General features: G+C 30.1%; 1 protein-coding gene across 1 annotated transcript in view; it reads right to left on the bottom strand.

Moving 5' to 3' along the window:
• The window catches only part of LOC107450530 (alpha-crystallin A chain), a 32840-nt gene extending 8872 nt beyond the window's left edge, over positions 1–23968 (bottom strand). The window contains exon 1 of the mRNA XM_016066346.3: positions 23747–23968. The gene's annotated coding sequence lies outside the window, so the exon portion shown is untranslated. The remainder of the gene's footprint in view (positions 1–23746) is intronic.
• Between the last annotated feature and the right edge of the window lie 3289 nt (positions 23969–27257).

Here is a 27257-nt window from a genome sequence, read left to right on the forward strand (position 1 = left end):
CCAAAGCATGTTAACAGTTAAAGTAATTATATTTAGTTCTGAAATTGAGAATGGTGGCATGTTTTATTTATTAAAAATCAATAGCATATTCAAATTTTTGCAGAAAGCTGCGAATACTGTATACTGTAGTATACAGCATACTGAAAAAGTTACTAAAGTATATTGTATAGTCTAACTATCAGCGCATGTTAATAGTTAAAGTAATTATATCTAGTTCAGAAATTGAGAATGGTGATATACTTTATTTACAGCGGAATCTAAAAATAGAGAGTATATTTAAATTGTATACTACAGTATACAGTGTACTGAAAAAGTATAGTTTACGCTGTATTGAAAAGTTATTTTAGTATACTGCATACTATACTGTTAGCAGTAAAAAACATTCATAGCCAAGTGATAAAAAGAAGTTAACGCCCACTTTGTTCTTTTCAAAGAAGATTTTCTAACATTGCAATAAAATGAGAAGTGAAAAATCAATTATTCAATCAGAATGAATCAATTAGAAATATTTTTGTACTTTGTTAGAGCATTGCTGCCAATTTTCCCTAAGATTTTGTCTTTATTATTAAAGTGCTAACAAAACTTTTATTTTTCTAAATAAATCTTTAACTTCTAAATTATTTTAAACACCTCTTTTTTTAACCCTTTGGGGACGGGTGATTCAGAAAAGCATTCGTACAAATTCAGAATCAAGTTGCAATTAAATAAAAAACGGTAACTTAAATGTAGTCGTTACTAATTTGACAGACTTACTTTGCTTTTTATTTTAATTATTGCTAGTTTAATCACATATATAATCAATGTTAATTCAAAGTATAACTAAATAGTTTTATTTTGAACAAAGTAATGGTGAATTAAATAAATCAAAAAATTATAACTCCGCCCACAAATAAACTGCTAAAGAAATACTTTGATTACCAGTTTTATCTTCTTACCCTGATTGATACGGTTTATTGCTGTCACGTATTTGTGACAGTCGGCGCGAAAGGGTTAACTATAGACGTAAATGCAGGATAAACATGCAATAGAGCTCTAATTGACCTCTTCGAGACGTGTGAGGCATACATGCATTCTCAGGGTGTCGATAATCAGGGCAAAAAAGATAAAACTGGTAGACAAACTATTTTCATAGCAGTTTATTTGTGGGGGGGGGGTAATATAATAGTTTTTTTTAAATATCACCAAGACTTCCTTTCGAGTAAAGAACAGTTCTAGACCTATATGTTTTGATTATTAATAAAATGAAGCGTTTTCTCCAAACAAATCCATGAGATTTTAACCCCTGGTATTACAAACTGATGACATTTTGATTCTAAAATATGGTATTCAAAGAATTAAGTCAAATAAAAAGCTATCACTTTTATTTATAAACTGTGATTAATAATAGATGATAAAAAATTGTACACTGTGAACCTGGATTATTTCTTCCGTAAAAATTTCAAAATACCAACCACAAACGGGTTGCTGCGATAAATTCTAAGATTAAGGTCTAGAAGGCACTATTTTTTCTTTGTCTTATATTACCAAGAATAAACTTTGTTGAAAAATGCCTTAACCTCTTCGAGATGGGCGAGTCATATATGCATTCTCAGGGTGTCGATAATCAGGGTAAAAAAGATAAAACTGGTAGTCAAACTATTTTTTAATAATGGTAATAATTTAATAATGGCTTACTTTAATTAATTCGCTACTACTCAGTTCGAATTGAAAATTATATAGTTACACTTTTAATACACTAGTATTGGATGTGTTAGATTTAAAGTGAAAGCAAAAATAAGTCTGCCAAATTTGCTCTGCCCAAACTTAAGCTACCGCTTTTTATTTTTTACTATCCTTATTCTGGTTACGTACGAATACATTTATAACTCGCCCGTCCCGAAGAGGTTAAATCTGGGTTCCAGAATACCATAGGATTCCCTGGAACTTTGACAGGAGTTCCGCAAGTGATAATTTAAGATGAATTAGGTTGTTGATTTCAACAATTGTTCCAGACGTAAACATTCTTAACAGTAAAACACAATCACAGCCAAATTTCTCGTAATTAATTTTTTACAATTTAAATTCTCATAATCATACTCATATGTGGTGATTATCTTAGCATCAGCCCCGTGAGGGGCTCTAACTAATTCATCTGAGTGGGAATAAATAATAAATCGCCGAAGTGCAACTGAATGGTGAAAGTTGGGGTTCAGTAACATTTACTGAGAGAAAATTAAAATGAAGTAGCGAGATTAAACAAACAAATTTAAGAGAGAGAAGAGGTTTTTGTGGCAGACTGCCTCGCCTCCCCTGGAGGTATTACCCCCGAGCTTCTCAGGTGCACAGTAGCCACATAGCCTCAGAGAAATAGGAAAAATTCATGATAATAAATGCGCAAAAATATATAAAAGTATTTACAACTATTTACAAAATTTACAAGACAAAACTCCATCGGATAGGAAAAAGGCGGTTGCCGGACTATATTTTATGTTGTCTTTGATGAACTCAAAATCAAAGTAGTTTTAAAGTAGTTGCACGTATGACAAGAGAGTGCATCTCTGAAGAAACTTGCACATAGTTCAGCTATGTGTTCAACAATTTAAATTATTGTCGCGTTTGTTATTCATAGAAAATATTTTAGAAAAAAAAAATATTAGCAACCTTATAATTCGTTATTTTATTAAGATGTTTGCGTTGTGATAAAATAAAGATGGAATAATGATTTTGGTAATTTGAGTAGGATAGAGCTTTGACATCCTTCCCCCCCTTCCGCTCTTTGATGAAGAGGTTCTTTTAAGAAAATGATTAATTCAAAGAATTCCACTAAGTGCAAAAGGTTGAAAATCCCTCTGCTACATTTCAAAACATGATTGTCAAATTAATGGCTTATTAACTTATTAATTATCTTAAACAAAATCTTCGTAAAGTTTTCTTTGTTTACTTGAAGTAGCATTACAGGTTATGATTTTCTATTTCATTTAGAATTTCATGTTCAATTTATAATTTTTTATTCAATTTTACGATTTATAAAAAAAAGAAGAATTATGATATCAGGGATGCTAACTGCTCTGCTTTCTGCAAAAGTTGTAATAAATGGATAGCGATTTAAATAGTAAAACTTGCATAATAAGGATAATTAATAATTACGTAGAATAATGAAGTAACAGTCAACATGTTTTAAGCGCTCAAAAACAGGCGCTCATTTTCAAGACTAGCAAGATGTGAATAATAAGAAACAAAAGTGATTTGAAACAGAAAATGAAAAGTTACCTACAAAATGGAAAATTAAAGGCGAGAAAACTTAAAAAACCACAGTAATCGAGAGAGAAAAAAGATGTAAAACAGAAAAAGAAAAACCACTGTGCCGAGTGGGGCAAATCAGAGTTAAAAGCATTTCCCCACGTTATGGCTGTTAGCTTAACATAATTGTCAGTTTTTAGTCCAGACGGTTCTTTTGCTTAAGATAAATTATAAAATTTAAAATTAAAGCTTCGTTTCGAGTTAAAGACATTTAAACTGCGTTTTTTTTTTATTTTCCTCAGCTAAAGCATTGTGGAGAAATTAGGTGTAACCAGCATACCGTCTGTTTGTTATCATAAAATCCATCTAACTATATTTATTAGTAGGTTTATTTTCCCTTTTACAAAACCATAATAGCTTTGTTCTTCTTTAATGGAAGGATTAATAAATATTTCGTTTGATCGATCAGCTTTGGAATTTTCTGTCTACAAATGACCTATGACAAATAACTACAAAATGGTTTTTGTTTGGAAGCGATTGTAGTGGAGAAACAATCAATCAAACTAATCCACAATTTCTATCCCAGCTGATTAGAGAACAAAAGTATATATCATTAAACTTGATCGATGGTTAGGAGAATTGATTTGATGAGGCCTAGTCGGAAACTCCAGAATTGATTTAATAAAGTCTTTTGTTTTATTACTTTTACTTGGAATTCTTTAAAACATTTTATGAATTGTTTGCGCTTATCATAAGAAACATTTAAGTAAATGCATACCTGCCAACTTTTAATCCTTTCCATTATCATTTTTCCCAGTGGTATTGAAATGGAATTAAAACTTCAATTTTAAGCAAACAAATACGTTGATTTCAGAAACCTTAAGTTGACAACCATGATAGTAACGCATATTAATATATGTGCTTTATTTTTGCAAGAATAGTGGTGATCAAAATCATTTAAAAATTAAGTTTATAAGAGAAAAAAAATAGTATATATTTACTACCACTTTAAATATAAAAATAAAATCTTATGGAAAATCCGAAAGAGTTGGCCGTAATGTAAATGTAATATTTTAAGTTAAAGAAGCTAAATCATTTATTTTTTAGTTGTTGGTATGTTGATATCAACGTACGCAAATTTATTTTGAAATAATATGTATAAATTCTGCTACCACCTTAAATATTTTGGAAAAATATTTTGTAAAAAGCCGGAGCAGTTAGCGAAAATAGTTAAGAGAAAAAGTATACGCATTACATGGATTATACAAAACTCTAGTGATATTTAATTAATCCAGGATTCCCTCAGTCCTTAAAATTTTTTAGTAGTGGTATTAAATTTAGGTTAAAGCTAGGTTAGATTTCCTATTTTAATATACCACTTTTACGCTAAGTGATTTACCAAGCTGGAATTTTCATGCTTTCTTTGGAAAACAATTTTTAATGGTGGTTATACAAAAATTAAAATATCGACATAGGTTTTATTTTCGTTACTACTTTTTGCTACTAACACATTATTTACCGAAGAATTTTTGTAAGAATTAACGAGTGTGGCTCTCGAATTCTTTCAAAATGTGAAAAAGAAAGAAAATCCTCATAATATAAATATGAACGATTTTATTAGAAACTTTTCACATGTGTTCTTAATTATGTACTATTTTATGTCGTTTAATGTTATCATATTTTCTTAATATGTTCTATTTCAAATACAAAAATAAAATTTTACTCAAAATGCGTAAAAGTTTGCAAATACAACTTACAGAATTACAAAATGAACTACACAACGGAAACATAAAGTAAATTTACGGTAGGCTAAATTTGAATTCATAATATTTTGTCAATTGCATTTGGCTGTCGAAAGACATCATGCAAGTCGTTTTCCGTCAACCATGTGTTATCTATCTTTGAAAAATTACTTATCTACATTTTATTGTATTAGAAGAAAAGATTTTGTTGTTTTTTTAGTTAGAAATAAAAATGCACGCATGCAAATTTTATTCTGGAAAAAACTATCTGCAGTTTCGTCGGTGTTTGTTATACTTCCTTTAGAATCTCCTGATTATATGTAATTCGAGAGTATATGTAAGATGTGGGCTGGAAAGGCACTTACTGCGCCACTGTTAGTAAACATTGTATGTCATAAAAATGTCATTCCTCAGACTGGTGGTACCCGTACCCTCAGGGTTTACGTGAAATCGTTTCAGGGAGCGGGGAGTTCACGAAAAAAAACTTAAAATGAGATTTACTACTCCTTCCGACTCTTTTAAATAGATATAAAACCAAAATCAAATGTTATAGCAATGAATTAATGAACATTTTAAATATTTAAAAAAGATGTCCTACTAAAAGTGCAAATATTATTATAAAATTATAGAAATACAAATGTTCTAGGAATACAAATATTCTAGGAAAACAAAATTACAGGAATGTAAAATTATGGGATTGCAATAATCGGAATACAAATATAAATATTTTGCAAATTATAGGAAATTTATTACAAAAATGAAGGAAATAGAAGAATTGAAAAAAAGACGCAGATTCTATTAAATTATTCTCGACATAGCACATTCATCTTTTATTTTCTCACGAACTTCTCTTTATTTATCTTTAAAATTTTCACATCAAAACTGTCCTTCTCTTTTCTAAAGAAATTGGATATATTTCTGAGCCTTGCCATAAATTGCCTTACTTTTTTCCATAAGCCATTCCATTTTTTTCCTTCCATGAGATAAGTTATAACCTTTCAGAAAATGTCAATCCGTCGCTGAAGACTGAGATTCAGACACATCCAATAAAATTTCTCGTCAAATAAAAGACGGGGCTTCTAGTTTATTTTTGAAATGTGTTTGGGACCGGCTTCTCAAAATAACTCACGAATACTCCCCAACTGACATTTCCTGTCAGGCAGATGCTGCAACTTTTTCAGAACATGTCAAGTTCATCTACGATCCTTTTTGTTGATTGTTATCATTTTTTAAAAAAAAAAGAAGTTAAGGGGTCGTTTAGAGAAGTTAACTTATGATAAGCATTTTCAAAACCAGATGTATTCTAAACTTGGAGTCATCATCATGACAGTGTATTTAAATTAAGTGCTCATGATAGAGAAGCAAACAAAAATTCATTCTTGTTTGCAAAACTGTTTTAAAATTAGAACTCTTCTGCACGAGGAAGTGTAAACTAAACGAATCTTAATCTGGCATTTAGCTTAATGTTATCTTTAGTTCTAAGGTTGGAACTTTAGGATGATTATTAGAGCGTTCCATTTTTATTTTTTAAATCTGCGAGAAAGTAAATATTTTGTGGGCACAAACTAATTATGGGAAATTATTAATGTACTAGATCAATTTTTTTTCTTTAAAATATGTTGACATCGTAGAGAACTGTAATCACATTTACCAAAGCATTATGATTGTTTGTGTGAGGAGATAAAAATTTTGTTGGCACACTCTAACAATGGAAAATTATCAATGTATTAGATCAATTTGTTTTCAATCATGATGAATTAATGGAGTACTGTAATCACATCGATCAAAGCATTGTGATTTATTTCTGTGTGAGGAGGTAAAATTTTGTTTGTACAAGCTAATAATTGAAAATTATAGATCAATTTATTTTCAATCATAATGAATTAATGGAGTACTGTAATCATGTCTATCAAAGTATTGTGTTTTATTTCTGTGTGAGGAGGTAAAATTTTGTTTGCACAAGCTAATAATTGAAAATTATAGATCAATTTATTTTCAATCATAATGAATTAATGGAGTACTGTAATCATGTCTATCAAAGTACTGTGTTTTATTTCTGTGTGAGGAGGTAAAATTTTGTTTGTACAAGCTAATAATTGAAAATTATAGATCAATTTATTTTCAATCATAATGAATTAATGGAGTACTGTAATCATGTCTATCAAAGTATTGTGTTTTATTTCTGTATGAGGAGGTAAAATTTTGTTTGTACAAGCTAATAATTGAAAATTATAGATCAATTTATTTTCAATCATAATGAATTAATGGAGTACTGTAATCATGTCTATCAAAGTATTGTGTTTTATTTCTGTATGAGGAGGTAAAATTTTGTTTGTACAAGCTAATAATTGAAAATTATAGATCAATTTATTTTCAATCATAATGAATTAATGGAGTACTGTAATCATGTCTATCAAAGTATTGTGTTTTATTTCTGTGTGAGGAGGTAAAATTTTGTTTGTACAAGCTAATAATTGAAAATTATAGATCAATTTATTTTCAATCATAATGAATTAATGGAGTACTGTAATCATGTCTATCAAAGTACTGTGTTTTATTTCTGTGTGAGGAGGTAAAATTTTGTTTGCACAAGCTAATAATGGGAAATAATTAATGTATTAGATCAGATTATTTTTAATCATAATAAATTAATGAAGCACCGTAATCACGTTTACCAAAGCATTATGATTTTTTCTCTGTATGGAAATAAAAATTTTGTAGGTAAAACCTATTATTGGAAAGTTATTAATGTATTAAACGTGATTAATTATGTTTCCTAACATATTACTGTAATCATGTAATCGAATGCAACCAATAAGTAGCACATTTTAATAAATTAGAAAAAAAAAGTTATTCTTAATTTGAACGCGTTCATCGTCATCAAGTAAATTTTTCCGAAAGATATTGATAGCAGCATGCCTTTTTAACCGTTTACCACCCAGACTCATATTTTGCATCAACGAGAAAAGTGCCTTTATGAAAAATGTGGAAGCAGGTTTGCATATAAATTATATGGATATTTTATTTAATTAACAGTCAATTTGGTAAAAAAAAGCATAGTAATTGCTCGATTTTAGAACGTAATATATATCACAAGACTTATGAATAGATTCTGGTTGATAGAAATATTCTACTTATCTTATTGTAAATGCTAAGTGTGAAAGATTTTAGTTACATTTACTTACAGTCTGTAATATTTTAAAAAAGAGAAATATGTTCTAAAGTACAGTCTTGAATGTTATTCTCGTCAAACAAAAATAAATATGGTTTTAATTATAGGTTTTGCTCTCTCCTGCCTTGTATCCTGTTTATATTTTAATTAAATTTCACACCCATTTGTAGTATTTCCTTTAAATTGATAACGAATTTTTCGTAAATATGAACACTTAAAAATATTTATAATTTTTTTTATCAATTTTTTTCCGATCGTTGACTCAAATTTTTAGAATCAAACAAAATATTACTGTTTTGATTTCAGAAACATGTATGTTATTAAATTAGTAGTACAATGTTCTAAAGTTATTTTGTTTTTAGAAAACTGAAACCAAATTTTCAATACAAAATGATATTTTTTATTTGAATCTGTAAATAACCAGACCAGAGGTCTATCAATAGATTCCAACCACGTTTTAAACTGAAAAATCTGCAGTAAAGAGGGACTAAAAAATTAATTGAAGTCATCACTTCCTCATATAAGATAAGAAAAGCAATCTTAAATCATTAAATACTTTTAAAAATGTTAGTTTCAATTCTGCAACAGAGCAAGCCAAAAATTTGTTAATCAATATTTAAATTAATAAATGCGTCGGAAATAATGATGCAACTCAGAAAGCAATAAATAAGTTAATTTTGAAGTTTTAATATATGCAGTGTCTGGAGTCCTTATTAACCCCTTCGGGACGGGTGATTCAGAAAAGCATTCGTACAAAATCAGAATCAAGTTGCAATTAAATAAAAAACGGTAACTTAAATGTAGTCATTACTAATTTGACAGACTTACTTTGCTTTTATTTTAATTATTGTTAGTTTAATCATATATATAATCAATGTTAATTCAAAGTATAACTAAATAGTTTTATTTTGAACAAAGTAATGGTGAATTAAATAAATCAAAAAATTATAACTCCGCCCACAAATAAACTGCTGAAGAAATACTTTGATTACCAGTTTTATCTTCTTACCCTGATTGATACGGTTTTTTGCTGTCACGTATTTGTGACAGTCGGCGCGAAAGGGTTAAAGAAAAAACCGAAATTATTTTTTTTAAAAATGGAAGCCGTGATAGCACCAGTGTTTTTTTTAATTTTATAACCACTGTTGCAATGCTGACCAAATTCAATTTCGTAGTCTTGTAATTTCGAGCTCAACGCAGAAGACAAGGGAACTCCTGGATGAAGCAGTGGGACAGACTAGTCTTCATTGAGAACTTTTTAATGGAACTAAGGATAATGGAGAGGAAAACTCCAACGGTTAGCCCGACGGGAAGGGGATTTTAACTCATGATCCGAAAATAACACTGAGGATTTTATACGTCAGCACTGTGGTCGGTGCGAGTCGGGAACAGAATTCGTATTCGAGCCTGATCACCTCATTAAAAGGCGTTTTCTCCATCTCCTGAGCCACCGAGGCGTAATCTTTTATTATTAGGATTCATTTGGCAGAAACTAGACAGTTCTGCCTACTATAATATATTTAATAGAGCCGTGGGGACTGATAGAGAGCTCGCCTTCCAATGATTTGAACCGGATTAGAATCCCAGAGAAGGCTGATCGATACGAATTCCGTAACCGGCTTGCACCGACCACAGTGCTGTCGTATAGCATCCTCAGTGGTAGACGGATCATGGGTTAGAGTCCCTTTACCGTCAGGCTCACCGTGGGAGGTTTTCGCCGTTCTGCTTTTCATGTAACGCAAATGCGGGTTAGTTCTATCAAACACTCCTCCACCAAGGCAAATTTCTCTAAATACTTGATCCAGGAGTTCCCTTGTCTTCTGGATTTATTTCAAAATTTCAAGGCTACGGAGTTGAACATTGGTGTCGCAAACCCTAAATTGAGTCAGCTATTCAACGAAATAAAATATATTTAATATATTACGGCTATTTAAACTTAGATCTGAATTCAAAACATGGGATTTATTTTAAAATTATCCGGTAGATAACAGAAAGAATTATTACATGGTTAAAACAAATATGTTTTACCACTTTTTCATCCAAGTCTTTCAGATATAGAGAGTTTATGTGGCTGAGCATTAATGGGTGAGAAAAGTCATTTATAACAGAAACAACTATCGCTTAAACTTTGAAAATTCTGGATTAAGTTTTTAAAGCAATTTGTACACTGCTTGAATAAGTCAATCTAAATTCTTCTTGGTAAAATAAAATGGTAGGATGTTTTATTGGGAGAAAAAATACCATCGCTCCTCCTGTTCGTCGTTGTTTCGTTTTAAAAGTTAAATAAATTGTCTTTTCGTAAATCGAGACATTATTTTTCAGTCTGTAAGCGAAAGACAACTTTTGTTTTCATTATTTTATATTACATTTTGTGCTTTGAAACTTCTTAACCAGCTTACAAAACTTTGGAACGATGTCAGGAATATAATCATTTATAAAAATTGGGACAGCTTATTTTTAAGTTAAATGTAGTTGACATATGGTTAAATGTACTGTTTATTTTGAAAAATAAAGTAAGTTTCCACCAATTTAAAGTTTGGAAAGCTATTTTTTTTTCATTTATCTAGTTCTTTTTCAAACATTTTGATTCTTGTGTCAAGAACAGCTATGTTAAAGAATAATACTAAAACATTTTTAAAACAATCAGAGAACTCAAAACAGCAGTAGTTATATATTTTAAAAATATTTATAAATTTTACTAAATTGATTATTAAATATTAATCAAAAATGTTTTTCCATTTTTTAGTAATTTGTAATAATTATGAAACATAATAACAAGATAAATGAAAAGTCCCGCAGTGGGCTGATCGTTAAGACACAGTTCCCAGCAGATCACCGAAGTCAAGCATCACTGGCTGCGGTCAGTGTGCGGGTGGGTGACCACTTGGATCAGCCTGCTTAGGGACCGAGGGTGTGCAGTATTGGTCCTCGTTAAGCTGTTCTACCGTAAAGTGCTCAACTTCGCGTGCAGATCGTCGGACTACCAAAGCGGGGGTGTCATCCCCTCTGCAGAGGATCAAAATTGTGATGGCATGTCTTCGGATCCTCCTCAGGGATGTTTCCCAGACCGTTGCCACTAGCCCATTGTGCAGCTCTAATGCAACGTCAATGAACTACAACAACAACAACAATAAACGAAAAAAAAAATCATCTGAATTCTTTAAAAACTAACCATAGTTTTTTTGTTGTTGATATATCAGGTCGTATGTACCAGGTTTTTAATGAGTTGCATAAATGTGTAATTCCTGACTTATGATGTTAATAGAATATTTTTCCTTAAGCAGCTTAAAAGAAATTGGTTTCACAGAGAGGTAACCTGAATGCAACTGAGAATATATTACAATTATGAAAAAAGATTATGAAATACGAAGTAGCATATTTCAGCTTTAATTAAGTGGATATTTTTTTTTTGCTGCTACTTTAGTTTTGAAAATCGCAACAACGAGATTTTCAAAAATCTTATATGAAGGATGTAATAAAAATAAATACTACTTTGGATACTCATGACTTGCTATCTAAAAACTTGATTCTAAAATTTAATTTCAATTGCTTAAATTAAGTTTGATTTTCATTAGGAGAAATTTTACTAAGTGGTAAAAAATACCGGTTAAAACGGAAAACTTTTTCTGAGATATTAAACTGCATCGTTAACACTTCAATGCATAATTGTTCATTAATCTATCTCAAGGCTGAGATAGCCAGGTTGGTAGGGCGCTGGACTCGCGTTCGTAAGAACGGGAGTTCGAATCGTGCCTGAAGAAGTGTAGTAAATGGTGACTGGTGCACGTTAAATCAATCGGGTCACAAAGTGAATGAAATGCTGTTCGTACCAGTTTTTGTTTACACTGATATTGTGCAGTAATTAAATAGCTAGATAAACGACATTGATTTGAAATGAAACGATGCATCATTTCTCAAACACAACTCTTAACAGTTTCGTCTGAGGTAATGCCAAAAAAGAAGACTGACATAAAGGCATAATTAATATTTAAAATGACAATAAAAAAGAAATCGAATGTAAGATTTTACATAAATTTAACTCTAGAAAACGATTACATACTTGCCAACATCTACCTGTAGGGTAAAGCCAATTAATTTAAGATTACATATTGGTGTTTCGTAAAAATTTTGCAAATAATTATAACCAGAATCAGTCCTAGTCCCAGTGTTTTGATTTTATTGGGCACCTGGGCCACGAAGCGACCCCTATCCCATTCATCTGGAATTTTAACATTGTTTTGGTTGAGCATTGAGGTAAGCAGGCAGTGGAGTTGGTTTTATGAATATTTCAAGCACTTTGCTTGAATAATTAAAAAGGAATAAAAAAATAGTATGAGCAGCTTGCTCAATAGTTGTGTTTGTTTGATTTTGAAGTTGTTTAGAATTGTATCAGCATAAGGAAACGTTATTTCCAGAAAGTTTGATGAAATTATTTGTTTTGATAGTTATGATTTGAGGCGTCGAAGGTGAAATGTGAACCAGAATCAGAGCTAGCAAGTCTATCATAGATATGTTTAAATTATTCAAATGTAGTGGTATATAAAATCATTTTAAACCGTATTTATTTAATGAACTTAGAAGCAAATTTACTAAAGGAAGAATTGGACATAAAAAAACGAATTTTGCTATCACTAGAAAAAATTGCCCAACAAGGTTGAGCAAATTGTCATATTCAGGATTGTCACGGGCGAATAAAAATGCAAAAAAGAGTGATTAATGAAATAAAAAAAATTAATAAAAGAGATTAAAATTAACATTCTTTTAGCATATTTTTTTCAGTTTTCTATAACAAATGTATGAAAAATAAGTTTCAGTTTTGAAAATGAATAATTTGAATTGAAAATTATAATGATAGTTGCGATTGGACAATTAAAGAGATAATAATTAAATAAAAATGAAGTGAGTTTCTACGACTTTTAATATTTTTAGTCACCTGTGACATCTGTGCTTATCTGTAATTGTAAGCAATTAATGATCGGAACTAAAAGTTTGCACCTTGCAAGGGAAACAAAACGCACGCTTGTTAAAGATACTTAAACTTTATTATAGTATTTTTTTAAATATTATTTCAAAATTCAGTAACTTTAATATTAGCCCAACTTTGATTTCGAGCAATTAGAAATTGCCTTACATTTTTTTATGGGAACTAACTTGTAAAGAAAAACAAATATTCTAATTTTTTTTCCTTCTTCTAATCTTTAAAAAAAGAATTCAAGAGCTACTTTAAAGGTCACATAATTACGCTGTCTCTTATTCGTACAAATAATAAAACAATACTTTCATTCATCTAATTAGCGATCTTAAACATAATTACAAGTGAAAGTGTATTCGTACTCAGAAATTTTTTTGGTTATCAAAAAAAAAATGTAATGACTGCTTATTCATCGAGTCACTTAGAAATTGACACATTTTTTGCATAAAACACCAATAAAATGTGCCTTTTTTTTAAAAAAAATAATGCAAAATAATGCTTAGTACGTTTGACACTGTTTGTTTCGGTATTTTTATCGATGCAAAGTTCGGATCGGCCGAAACGAGCATTGGAAGTTAATAACTTTGCTTCAATTTACATACCAGCAATATGCAAAATATTTTTTAGTACGTTTGACATGGTTTGTTTCGGTATTTTTATCGATGCAAAATTCTGATCAGCCGAAACGAGCATTGGAAGTTAATAACTTTGCTTCAACTTACATACCAGCAATATGCAAAATATTTTTTAGTACGTTTGACATGGTTTGTTTCGGTATTTTTATCGATGCAAAATTCTGATCAGCCGAAACGAGCATTGGAAGTTAATAACTTTGTTTCAACTTACATACCAGCAATATGCAAAATATTTTTTAGTACGTTTGACACAGTTTGTTTCTGTATTTTTATCGATGCAAAGTTCGGATCGGCCGAAACGAGCATTGGAAGTTAATAACTTTGCTTCAACTTACATACCAGGAGTATGCAAAATATTTTTTAGTACGTTTGACACGGTTTGTTTCGGTATTTTTATCGATGCAAAGTTCGGATCGGCCGAAACGAGCATTGGAAGTTAATAACTTTGCTTCAACTTACATACCAGCAATATGCAAAATATTTTTTAGTACGTCTGACACAGTTTGTTTCGGTATTTTTATCGATGCAAAGTTCGGATCGGCCGAAACGAGCATTGGAAGTTAATAACTTTGTTTCAACTTACATACCAGGAATATGCAAAATATTTTTTAGTACGTTTGACACGGTTTGTTTCGGTATTTTTATCGATGCAAAGTTCGGATCGACCGAAACGAGCATTGGAAGTTAATAACTTTGTTTCAACTTACATACCAGGAATACAAAAGTCATTTTAAAGGATTGCAATATCTTAATAAGAATGCTTGAGCCGTGCTGGCTCAGAAGATGGAGCATTCGCCTCCCAATGAGGTGAAACGGGTTCGAATCCCAGCGATGGCTAGTCGAAACGATTCCACAGTCGACCACAGTGCTGACGTAAAATATCCTCAGTGGTAGACGGATCTCGGGTTAGAGTTCCCTTATCGTCATCCTAACCGAGGAAGATTTTCTTGTTTTTCCTCTCCATGTAACGCAAATGCGGGTTAGTTCCATCAAGAAGTCCTTCACGAAAGCAAAATTTCTCCCAATACTTGATCCTGGAGTTCTCTTATCTTCTGGATTGGGTTCAAAATTACAAAGTTACGGCGTTGAACATTGCTAGTTGTAGACTAACTAAAACTCAAAATTGGTCGTAAACTCAAAATTGGGTCGGTTGTTGGTCGGTTATAAAATAATAAAGTTATAAATAAATCTGACATTTAACTTTTTATGCTTATTTTGCTTGACACAAATTTTGCTTGGGTAAAAAAGACTGAAAGCTTCAAGAACGATTTTTTTAATTGCGTCAACAGTTTTGCCATGAAAAATCGTCCAAACTGTTGTTGCTAAGAAAAATTGCTGACGTAGAGTTTGTTTATAAGTGTTTCGCAGCCCCTGTATGTGAAATGTCTGCAATTCGAAAATTTGCCCCTTTGAAACATAGTTAGCAACTTTTAAATTTTTTGCAAAATAATTTCTCCTCGGTTTATTTATTTATTTTTCAGAAAAAATAAACACTCGAATTAAGAAAAATAATAGAATTAAAAAAATATCCCTAAGCGCATATGAGACGGTGGTAATAGTTTTCAAGAATATTTATAATTATAGAGTAGATAAAAACATAAAAATTTGAATTAAAATGTTGAAAAGAAAATGAAGAACTTAATAAAAGACTTGCTATTAAATTTATTGTAAAATATCGTTCGTAATTTAATTTTTAAATTTTGATAAAAATTTTTTACACATGTTTTTAACCTTTTCTGGAATAGCAAATTTCTATTGAAAATTTTAGTCAGACAAGACATTAGTATGACATTAGGTTCTTCATACTAATTGAAGCGATATATTTCGCTGTTTGAAGAGTAGCATTTGATGAAAGTTTAAATAGAATTAGTTTTATATTTTTAATCGTGGTCTTAACTTTTGTTGAATAAATTTTGCCAGACTTGCAACACTGCACCAGAAAGGGTTAAGCGCTAATGAAATCGATATTCATTTAATTAAACTTAACTGTCCCATTAGATTTTTTTCACTAAGTTGCTTATCTATCACTTTTAAATGTTGCGATTTGGCAACAGTAGCCCCAAATGAGTTAAAAAAAATACTATTAACTGACATTTTTTACTGAAATATATGTTTCAATGAAAAGTAACGAATAAATGTATCCGGGTGAGAAAAATTTAGAGAAGGCGAGTGTTGAGGGTCAGAAACAAGGCCTGTCAGTCAAACATCGGGGTCAAGAGCTTACGATGAACATACAAAGCATGGTTCGAAAAACATGCACCATGATTTTTTTTTTAAAGAAGAAAAAACAATGGAGCTTCTTAAGGTTGCGGGAGGTTTTTAGGATGGTAGCCAAAAAGAAGCGCCAAAAACAACACTCAAGGTTTAGAGTAAAAATAATGACACGTGTAAAGTGTCATATGAAGAAAACAGCTGTTTTCCCTATGAAATCTATAGCTATTTACCATCAGCTTCTTACAAAAGGAATATGGCTGTATGACATTCTATCTTTATATCTAAACATTTTTAAGGATATATTTTTTGTATGATTCCATAGCTTTTCTTATTTGTTCAACAAATTGCTTCTTAAAAAGCCATTAATAAGATATGTATTTATATTTCTCAACTCAGTAAACAAACGAAAAAAAACTTTTTCGAGTTCTATTAAAATGAAGCAATTCAACTCAAACATTTAAATTGTTCTTTTTGCTGGCTACGCCCAGTTTTAAATAAAAACTTTTTTTTGCATTAATTTGTTTTAGATGTTTCTTTGAAAAATTGATTGCTTAAAGAAAAAAAAAATTCAACAATTTATTAGGATTTTAATTTTTGATAAATATTTGTTGCAAATAAGCTAATCAAGTACAATTATACTCTCGTAAACAAAATTAATGAATTGGTGGTTTCGAATTCTATGAATTTAGCCGAGTTAATTTATAATTATTTAGTTTTCAGAATTTAGGTTGTTTACACTTAAATGGGTGAAAGTTTTATTTAATTTATTTAATTTATAACCGGCTTTGAACAACCTACCCAATTTCGAGATACGACTATCAATGTTCAACTTCTTAACTTTGTTAGTTTGAACCCAACCCAAGTAAACTCCTAGATCAAGCATTGGAAAAAACTGCTCTTCGTGGAGAACTGTTTGATAAACCCGAATTTGCGTTACATGGAGGGGAAAACCATGGGAATCTTCCACGGTTAGCCCGACGGCAAGAGGACTCCAACCTAATGACCCATCTACCACTGAGGATATTTTATGTAATCACTGAGGTCGGTACAAACTAAGAGCAAAATTCACAACAACCAGTCTCAGCTAGGATTCGAACCTGGCTAACCCCATTCGGAGGAAAACGCCTCCATCCCTTGAGCCATCAAGAGGTTCGATAATGAAAAATTTATTTAATTTTTAAACTGTCGTTGAACAGCCGATCCAGTTTGGAGTTTACGACTACCAATGTATAACTCCGTAGCCTCGCAATTTTGAATCCAATCAAGAAGACAAGGGAACTCCTGGATCAATTATCGGGAGAGATTTGCCTTCTTGGCGGACTTTTGGATGAAACTAACCTGCATTTGAGTTACATGGAGAGGGAAACAATGAAAATCACCCATGGTTAGCCTGACGCAAAGGGACTCTAACCCATGATCCGTCTACCACTGAGGATATTTTACGACGGCGATGTGGTCGGTGCGAGCAGAGGGCGGAATTCATATCGACCAGGCAACGCTGAGATTTGAATTCGGAGCAACTCGTTGGGAGGTGAGTGCTCTATCCCCTAAGCTAGCACAGCTCTATAGATTCTATTTAGACCTTTTAACGAAAAAGTTTTTTAGTGATATAGAAAAACAATTGATTTTAACAGCTGTAAAATAGAAATGATTTTAATTTTACGTCAATTATATAAATTCAGTTGGTCGTTTATTGCTCATATATTTAAGGTGCAAACAGAATTGATCGGTGCGAGCCGAGTGCGGAAGATAATGAAAATTATTGTTATTCTTTAGAGAACATTAAAATATAATCCTGAAAACTGTATTCAAATTTAAATTTATTTGAAATCAGAATTTTAAAACGTTTTTTAATTCTCTAGTTTAACGTTTTTATCAGAACCAAAATTTTTTGTGTGCGCGAAATTTTCAATTATAAGTGAACCTTGATAATTTTTCATCTTTTATCTGACAGTTTTAAGATGGTTTACTAAAACATTTTCTACTTACCAAGCATCGCTCTTACGAAAACTTTTAAGCTGAGTTATGTTTAGACTGAAGAATCTGGAGATTTGTTTTACGACTTTATATACAAAAGAATAAAGATAAGCTGTTCTGTGTGTGTTTATATTTTAAGAGCAATTTTTAACTCTTCATTTTCTGTAGAAAACAATATTTATATTAAAAGCTCTTATTCTCTTATCTGTTATCATAGAATTTATTTTCATTTTGATTTGCCATTTGTATCTTTGATTTTGCAATTTATAACTACATACTTAGAAAAGGAATTTACATTTACATTTAAAAAATTGATATCGATATAATCTTGCTCGATATAAACAAACATGTATAGTGTGAAAACTTAAATCTAATGATTGGATTGCCACTGTTACTCTTGGTATAGAGCGCTTGCCTCTTTATGAGGGAACTCAGGTTCGAATCCCAGCTGTGACTGGTTGATACGAATTGTACTCCCGATTTGCATTGACCACAGTGTTAATATCCTCAGTATTAGATGGTTAATGGGATAGCATCCCCTTGCCATTGAGTGATTCGTGGGAGGTTTTCGTTGTTTCCTTTTTCATTTAAATCAAACGTAAGTTAGCTCCAGCAAAAAGTGCTCCACGGAGACTGCCCCCATGTTTGATCCAGGCGTTCCTTTGTCTTCTGGGTTGGGTTCAAAATTACAAGGGTACGAAGTTGAGCTTAGTGAGAGTTGAGTAGTCGTAAACTCAGAATTGGGTCAGCTGCTCAACGCCGGTAAGATAATAAAGTATAAAATAATGATCAGAATGTCACATAATAAGCAGAGATGCCAACTTGTTCCGGACAGCAAATATATTTTTTAAAGTGGTAGTTTATCAATTGTGATTCATGGTTTAGTAAAATCACTTTAGTAAATTTTTATTCTCCACTATTCCTAAATAATTCGTAGGCTTATATAATTCGACATTTTAACATAAGTCATGCCATTTAAAAAGCAAGTAAAAACAGTCAAATATTTGCAAAATTTACTTTGTAGTTATTTAACGTTTTTTTAAGTTATTTTGGCGTGTCCGGAGCAGTTGGCATCTCTGAACAAAGTGTAATTGTAGTAAACATAATTATGTAACAACTTCCTTACTAATTCATACCTGCCAACTTTTACGCATTTGGCGTAAAATTTTATTTTAATATTTAAAGTGGTAGTAAATATATATAATTTTTTCTTTTATAAATTAATTTTTAAATGATTTTGATCACCACTATTCTTAACAAAAATTAAGCATCTATATCAATATGTGTTACTATCATGGTTGTCAGCTTAAGCTTTTTCAAATACAACGTATTTTTTTTGCTTAAAATTGAAATTTTAATTCCATTTTAATACCACTGGGAAAAATCATAATGGATGGGATTAAAAGCTGGCAGGTATGCTAATTCTATGCAAACAAATGTTGTTTTGACTAGATTTTACAAGGCAAAACTGTTGTCACTGTTTGAAAAATCTTGCTTGAAGCTTTTAAAAATGTAACTTTTACGCATGCAAAATTTAGATTGACAAAAAAGAGAAGAGAAAATTAATAACTTCTTTTTATAGTTTTGAAATCCTTTTATAAATGCAAAATTTATATTTTAATGGTTTATTTGAAAAAAATATTATCAAAGATCTTCAAAAACAGAAAACAAAGAAGAACTACAATTCCAGTAACCTATAAATATTTTTTAATAAAAACTTTCCATCAGTCTAGCCGTCTAGTTCGCACGCAACAGCGCAATTCTATAAATTCAAAAATCGATTTAAGTATCCTAGCAATATTTTTTTTTTTTCGTTCACGACCTTATTTTTGCTTCCACTGTTAGTGGAAAAGTAGCATTAAACATTCCGCTCTGCCATTCAAGTTGAACATGCCTATTTATGGGCAGTGTAAGTCTTGTTAATGATCTCTACTCCTAGACGCCCACGTTTTCGGTGTCGGGCGATCAACTGGTAGTGCGAGGTATAAGCAACCTACTCGAATTAAATGACTGTAATATTATTGATCAGATGACGTAGTGCAAGCAATTCTACTCCTGAAATTTCGTAAATATTGTGATATTTTTCGTGGGATGATTTTGACATTTCGTGTGAAAGAAAAAGAATGAAATGAGGCGTATCTTTTAATTTTTATTTCTTTGTTCTTTAAAAAAAATCATAGGCCAAATTCCAAAGTAAACTGACCTATATTTTTTCGCCACTTATTTAAAAATAAGTAGAAAAATTAAAGAATGCAGATTGAATAAATCAGAAGAAAATATTATTTGCGATTGCAAATAAATTTTAAAAACTCATCAAATACCAAGTGTTAAAATTTATTCAGAGCTTTTATGCGAAATTAAAATCAATAAACTAATCAAAGAATGAAACTAATTTACAAATTTAGAAAAAGACAAAATAAGTAACATTCAAAATAATAAATCAAAACAGAAAAGCGCTTAAAGTAGCTAAATCCAAATTTGTTTTATTTCAATTTAGAAAGACAGAAATACAATTCTATTTGAAGAATTATTGAATTCTATTGCTAGAATTGTATTTCCTAAATTAAAATCAATAAATCATAGTTGAAAATAAGTTATACTGAGTAAAAAATAGGATTAAATGTATAATGTTTAAACTATTATAAAAAGGCCACATTTTCTATAATAGGGTTTAGAGAATGGTGACAAATATTTCATGGAACTCTTGGAAACTTAAAGGTTTTAAATTTACTTTAATTTCAGGAACTAACCTCACAAAGTTTTACAATCTAGATATTTTTCTTTTAATTTTCAAATATATTTTAGTAGATAGGAATTAGCAAAAATAATTTCATTTTTGAAATTTTTCGCGGTTGTAGCTACCCTGCCGTAAGACTTTGGGCTTTTCTGGCCGAGCTGTCTCACCGATCCACGCAGTCCTCAGTAGTGTGGAGGTAACAGGCTCGAATTTCATCGTTACCCAAGATGTATTTTTTGATATCTTTCGCTAATTTGTGCTGTTTTTTTTTTTTTTTTTTTTTTTTTAAAAACTTGGGAAGGGCTTATAAACCATCGTAGTAGTGAACATACAATACTGCATATGATTGTTTAACAACAAACAAATAAAAACTGTTAGCATTTTTAAATTATTTTAAACATGTCTTGGATTGAAAATAAAAAATATGTTAAATATGTATTGTGGAGAGGTTTGATCCCTAAATTCCAATGGTATATATGCTACGGTCATTGTAATTAATTAATTAATATTAATAATCACCAGTTTATTATTAAGAGTAACTAGTCTAACCGGTTATTACTTTAACCGTAATATATATATAATAAATATAAAAGGTCTTCTTTAAAGCAAGTATTGATTTCTTTTTTCAGCCTAAAATGATTTTTCTACTGGAAGAGATTTTATCTCTCAGCCAACTTTTATCCCATATTCTTTCTGCCTCAACAGATTTAAATCCTGAGAATTCTATAGAACTTTGCTAGACTTTTTTTTCTATTTCTTTTTCATTTTTTCTGGGAAGCTCAGGTTAAATTAAAGGGAATCACCAATTTAGAACATAAATCGCGCGCCTTTGTTGCATGATTAATGTTGTCGAATTGCTGACTTCATCCTTCGATTTTATCACATGGAGTGATTGCTTTCTCGTCTGCTCGAAATTGGTAAACTGTGCTGCACTTTTTCTTTGTCACTTTTTAAAGATTTCCTCATTTCATCGTAGAATGTGATTAGATTAAATTTTTTTTTCACACTCTCATGAGGCATTTAAGTTTAATTTCTTTTCACTGAATTTAATAGTTTTAACTGAATAAAATTTAATGCTCTCAGTATACAGTTTTTTCTATCCAGTTTATCATTCGGAATTCAGTTGATCAGCTGAAACTTGTAAGAAAAGTTATAACATGTTTTTTTTTAAATAAATGTTAGAAAAATAATTATGTAGTTTAAAATTTGGTATATTAGGAAAACTTGAAGTTATTGTTCCTCATCCTTAATGCATATACAACCTGACTTTATTTTATTAATAGGAGGTAAGCTTAAATTAAATTTTGCACAACGAATAGTTAATGGTTTTAAAACTAAATAGATCGGTTTAATGTTAATTAAATGTTTTATTGACTAACTTAACGCTTAGAAAAAGTTGTTTGAATTCAATTTTTAATAATTTTGTTAAGGGAATTAGAGAAAATCAAGAACGTTGTCTATTTCTCTTAATGTATGAAAAACGTTCACAATCACCTTTTTTTATAACGTTCAATACAAAGATTGAATTCTTACTTTTACACAAATTAGAAATTAATAATCAAAACTTGTTTCGATTAGCTGACAAAAATTTTTGATAGATTTTATTAAAAAAAAGACCTTAATAAAAAGGAAATTGAAATTTCAGGACTGAGAATAATTCAACATGATCAAGTATTTGATATAGCATGAATGATATGAAGTCATTTTATTAATTAATTATCTATTTGAATGTCATGAAATTCTATTTTGTCTTTTTAACGAGAATGTTTTCGAGTGGTAATGAAAAACAATTGATTTAACAAATGCAAAATAGAAATTATTTTCATTTTACAATAACAGTAGGAATTCAGTTGGTCGTTTGTTACACACACATTTAATGTATACATATCTTTTTGATCGATTGTAATTAGCTTAAACATTTTGTTTCTTGGGCCTTTTTCTACCAGTTTTTAAATTTTTCTAGAATTTGGCAAACCTGTATCAGGAAACAAAACTATTAGCCATGGATAGTTACTTTTCATAAAAAAAGAGGTTCAATGCTTAACTACGAAATTTCCACAGTTTCAAATAATATTTATTACAGTATTAGCATAGGTTATGTATTAATATTTTAACCCTTTGTACCCAGATATCGCCTCGAAAGCGATATTAAAGTCCCAACTCTAAAATTAAGATTTTTTAAATTTTAATAATTGGCAATCACATTATTTTATGAATTTTAAAAATTATATAAAAATACTGTATTTGTAAGTTAAATGATTTAGTGCTTACATTAGTTAAAACAGATTTTAAAATACCAGGAGTACAACGCGTTAATAAATTAGAATTAAAATAATTTTTACCTCCATTACATATAAATAATTTAAACAGTACTTGTGTATTTTCACTTGCATCGTGTTAAAATCATTTTGATACAAATTTATTTTTACTTAGTAATTAAGAAAGAGAAAACACAAATATTGCTGTGAAAATATTTACATTTGAACCACTTCCAAATTTATTTTCGGATTTTGTGATAATGTTTGACAGAATAATACGTAAATACCATAATTATAATACATATTATAAAAGGACGGAATAATACGTAAATACAGTAATATATAAATTTACTTATAGAAATGGTCGTGTACTTAAGTTCTGATAAAAGATTTTAAGAAAAAGAACTAAACAAAAAAAGAACGCTAGAAAAAAAAAGAACAAATTTTTTTGTTTTAGTTTAGTTTTACTGGAAGAAATCTTTCGTGAAAAACCTCAAATGCTGGAAGGAAACGCTTTTGTATACAAGAATAAAAACAAATAATTTTTACAATCTAAATGAATTTGTAATATTTGAAAAAAAAACAAATTAAAATAAAAAAAAGTTTGTAAGAAGAAGAACGAAACAAAAAAAGAACTTTAGAAAAGAAAAGAACAAATTTTTTTCTTCTTTTCAGTTTAGTTTTACTGGAAGAAATCTTTTGTGAAAAACCTCAAATACTGGAAGGAAAGTCTTTTGTATATTGGAATAAAAAAAATTTTTTTTTACACTCTAAATGAATTTGTAATCTTTGAAAAACACAAATTAAAATATTAACTTACCAAAAATAGCTGAAAGCAAGTTCGAATAGCCGCTAGAAATCCGAGAGAATGTTAATGTTTAAAACTCACAGACGAAAGAATAGTTTTTAACCGAACTGGATCCAACAACGGTCTAGTAATGAGTGAAAGTTATAGTTGGTGTCTCCCTACGCATTTCAAATTTCTTCCTATGACGAAACGTCTCCTACCTTCTCTCAACGTCTTTTCTTTTTTGTCTTCTGCGCGGGATGAAAAAGTGATTAAACTTGTGATGAAACTTGGCATACAATAGAATAAGGGACCGTAGTTTTATCACGATTTAGTTTTTCTTTCAAGCTTCTCACTGAGTCATATATGTTAATTCTTTTGTGAAAAATTTGGCATGGTGCCCTGAATTTTAAATATAATCGATAATTTTTGTCATTAATTGGGCATGACATTAAATTGAGACTTTTCTCCATTTAATATCAATTACCACACTTAAAAAAAGATCAATTGATTAAAAGCGCCTTTAGAATAAATTCACTTTTTGTAATTAATGTGTTTTTAATCTCTTCCCTTAACCAATTAATTAGGATGAATTAATTTTTTTAAAAAATTGCTTAAGCCAAAAAAACTTGAGGACAAAAAAATGCATAATTAATTAAACCTTTTTAATAAAACAAAAATTACCAGTGTTACAAATACGAAGGATGATTAAATATTTTAAATGAATTGAAGTAACATAAAATTTTTTTTTCAAAAAACTGTCAAGTTTTCCAAGAAAAAAAAAAAAACTGGAAACTAAAACTGGTAAATATGATAACTAACTCAGTTGAGTGTTCCTCTCCGATTTTCTCTCTGCATTTAAAATGGCAGAAACTTTTTATTTTAATAGTATTTGATTCTTTGTTTAATTAAAAAAAAATCATTTATTTATTTTTCGTCTTGGGTCACCACTGCATATGAATGATTTGATCCTATTTTTCATAAGATATTTTTTACTTACTTATGGAACATTGATATAAGCATCTCTAACGAGAATACTCATGTAACTGCATTGATATAAGTATCTCTAACGAGAATATTCATATAACTGCATTGATATTAACTCTAAAGAGAACACTCACGTAACTTCATTGATATAAGTATCAAAGAGAATACTCATATAACTGCATACAAAATCCATTTAAATGCAGTTCAGGTTCTATTTCAAACTCTTGGATTAACCCCTTGGGGACGGGTGATTCAGAAAAGCATCCGTGCGAAATCAGAATCAGGATGTAATTTTAATAAAAAACGGTAACTTAAATGTAGTCGTTTCTGATTTGACAGACTTACTTTGCTTTTACTTTAATTATTGTTAGTTTAATCATAAATATAATCAATGTTAATTCAAAGTATAACTAAATAGTATTATTTTGAACAAAGTAATGGTGAATTAAATGAATCAAACAATTATAACTCCGCCCACAAATAAACTGCTAAAGAAATACTTTGATTACCAATTTTATCTTTTTACCCTGATTGATCCGGTTTTTTCTGTCACGTATTTGTGACAGTCAGCGCGAAAGGGTTAAATTAGTGTTTCACGGAATTGGAATTTTCTTATTTCGATCATTGATATATTCAGAGATGCCAACTTGCTCCGTTTGTAAATATATATTTTCTAGTGGTAACGAAATTTTATTTATTTTTAGTTCATTATTTTTCATTTTAAGTAATTTTTCTACCATTACATATCAAGAATTCAAAGTATCATATAATTTGTAGCATTATCATTGCTAGCTCGTGGTGATACCTTTAAAGAATTCGTAATTATCCTCATTCTACAAGTTTTACTATTTAATTTGCTACCCATTTATTAAAACGTTTAAAGAATGCGGAGCAGCAGGCATCTCTGTAAAGTTACAAGGAAGACTTGCACGATCCCAAATAATATAATCCCAGATAATTTCTTACATCAAGTTTTTTTTAAATAATGAACTAAATCATTATCATAGTTTTATCATCATAGTTAATCATTATCATCATAGTTAACTAAATCATAGTTTTTCATATTGACCACTTTTTGCAACCGGGCATAATCAACTCCTTTTAGGTGCATTTGAAGGGCTCCAAATGGTCCATCAAAACTTTTCATGTGTTTGCAAAATTTATATTAAATATATTCCTTGTATTTTAAAATAATGATAAGTGGTTGTGAATTTAAGAAAAATTCAGTAATTCAGAGTAATTTGCTGCCACTGGAATATTTTGGGCGAGCTTTCGAGAGATGCGCGTATGTGCAGTTCTTTGAAATGATTTAAAAAGTACCTTTTTGGAAAAAATGTGGAGTGGAACTAGCGCATGAACTAATTTGATTATTTCTAATTTGACTTCCATTTTATTGTAAAAATATTGCGAATGGTTAATTACATAATAAAATGTTTTTGTTATTAATATATTTCGTTTAACACGAAAGTCTTATTACTCTAAAATAAATTTTGAAAAACGAAAAAAAGCGGTTACCACTAGAATTTTGAAAAATTATTCAATTGATATTTTTACTATTGATTGTCAGTTAAAATTAATGTTGCTTGAGCTTTAATTACTTTTATTTCATAAAACCTTTCTTTAGTATGCGCGATTGCATATTTTATGAAGGGTTAATATTTTTCGAATTCCCTGCCGATAATGCCTTCCCCCAATTATCAATCTATGACTTATTTTCAGCTTTTTACTAAACTTAATACATACTCAGATATGACTGTAATTTCACAGAGGCCGCACAGCCAACACTCGAATCTTTTTTGTCAAACTATTTAATCTCAGTCATTATACCATTTGATCAAATGAAGGAGTGAGGTGCCCGCTTCGCGGGCAGGTACTCTGCTACGCTACATATCAAGTCAATTTTTCGAAATTAAAAATTTGTGCCTTTATTTTTCTTCTTTGTCTTGCAGAGATACCAACTTGCCCCACTTTGTAAAAAAAAAAATATTTTCTAGTGGTAACGAAATGTAAGTAATTTTTTGTTTAATATTTTTCACCACTACATATTAAAATTTCAAAGTGTGATATGAAATGCAAATTTTCTCTAAAGCTTATTCATGCCCAGACAGCGTAACTAAAGAAGAAAAGTTTATTCGTAGTGTAAGTATCTTGACTACTTAAATCGCAACCGATTTATTAAAACTTTTGCAGAAAGCGGAGCAGTTGGTATTCTAGAAGCGATGGTAGGAAATCGGTACAATATTTTTTATTTAATCCATTTAATAGTAACTAAAACTAGAAATATATTGCAAATTGTTCATAAGATTTTAATTCCTTTATGTGCATCTGAGAAGCCTAACATTGGGGGGAGGGGACGCAGTGGAGTGATTAAATCTGCTCTCGAGATTCCCTACTCCTATAGTAGCCAATGTTAACGCTCAAATGTATGTAAATTTGTAAATAATTATTTACTCTCGATTCGAGTCGCAACTTCCCGTTGTAAATGTTACTATTAATTTTTTATTTTATTATAATTATTTTATTCCTTTTTATTATTAGATGTTTTCTTACTCATGTA

This window comes from Parasteatoda tepidariorum, chromosome 5, assembly GCF_982258835.1.
Source record: "Parasteatoda tepidariorum strain Cologne lab strain chromosome 5, Ptep-v5.0, whole genome shotgun sequence".
Lineage (NCBI taxonomy): Eukaryota > Metazoa > Arthropoda > Arachnida > Araneae > Theridiidae > Parasteatoda > Parasteatoda tepidariorum.